At 33.4% G+C, this 1436-nt stretch overlaps 1 pseudogene; it reads right to left on the bottom strand.

The window, feature by feature from the left end:
• Nucleotides 1–235: 235 nt before the first annotated feature.
• On the bottom strand, nucleotides 236–659 carry LOC148206564 (uncharacterized; annotated as a pseudogene).
• Between the last annotated feature and the right edge of the window lie 777 nt (nucleotides 660–1436).

The following is a 1436-nucleotide window of genomic DNA, read 5'->3' as shown; positions in this document are numbered from 1 at the left end:
AACACTAAATAACTTGTTCAAACCTCTTTTTTCTTATTTAATGCATGTTTTATAATTTTTCATCATCCAACTAGTAAATCTTTCAATACCCTCTTTCAATTCTCTTTAACATGTGTTTAACCTACGAAAATACAATAAAATTGATCAACCATAATGTTGTACAACTAATACAAGTCTGTAGCCAAATACCATGAAATTAATCAATCACAAGAAAATATACTTTACTTACCATGATTTAAGTGATAGAAATATATACTAAAACATAATCTTCCTTCTACTCAATTGGAAGGGCTTTCGTAATAGCAAATTGTTTTGGTATGTCAATTAACCATTTAACAACTTTATCCTATTGTTTCTTACTAAAATTTGATATTAAAGGCACCTCATCTTTTTTAATTTCATTTTGATCAACCTTTTCATCATATACATGTATCAATGGCTTAAAATACAACCATATCTTTCATTAAAGTAACTATGATCTCTTTTTTTCATAATCAATCTCTTTTGAGATTGTGTACTAGTAAAACTTGAAGATTGTGCTTTTCCTTCCTTTTTAAGTTAGAGTTTGGTTCCTCTGAATCCATAGTAACATTGAAATCCTCCAAACCCACAAAATCGACTTCATTTATCTCTACACTAATGACTTCATCAACATCCATAGTTGTTTTAGCTTCATGACCAGTAGCTCTATCTTTAGCACATAAATCCACTATAACATCCCAATTTGGAATTGCTTTGAATAAAAAATGCATAATGTTACCATTGAGTAAGTCCGACCGATCGGTCGGTCGAACTTACCATGTTAGAACGAACGAGGTCACTTGTTCCTGGTCGGTCATTGGAGTAACATTCGCGGAGAACCTCCTACAGCCGTTTGCTCGAGACAACCTTTTAATGTCATTAAACGCACAATTAATGATGTAACGGTCATCGTGGAGCGGTTAAGGTTTGCATTGATTCTCATTAAGAGGTAAACTAATGGATTACATTCCTTTAGGCCCTATAAATAATGATTTATTAGGAAGGTAAACTCTTTAATTTTATGATTTTAATAGACTTGCGGAGATAAATTCTGACTTGAGCGTCGGAGTGTTTCCTGCAGGTCACCCAATCTTGAGATTTACAAAGGGAGATCCAGGCATTAAGGCAGAAGTACGGAGGACCGACCGGTTGAAGATAGTGGAAGTTGGAGCATTCCCGAGCAGAAGTAGCAGGCGTTATCCTCGTCCCATTTCAGTAGAAACACATAACCTCCTTATACGACTTGAAAAAGAAAAAGAAGTAAATAATAACATAACTACAATTTTTAATAGATATAACCAGATAGGATCTTAAGTTTATTTTAACGAAGTAAAACATTTCGTAATACTCATGAATATTCTGTAGAACCGTTCCACCTAGATAACACATAAATAAACCTTAAATCTAGACCACAA

This window comes from Vigna umbellata, chromosome 1, assembly GCF_029865625.1.
Source record: "Vigna umbellata cultivar VRB3 chromosome 1, Vumbellata_1.0, whole genome shotgun sequence".
Taxonomy (NCBI): domain Eukaryota; kingdom Viridiplantae; phylum Streptophyta; class Magnoliopsida; order Fabales; family Fabaceae; genus Vigna; species Vigna umbellata.
Note: the sequence above shows the minus strand (reverse complement) of the source record. Positions and strands in the feature narration are given on the sequence as shown.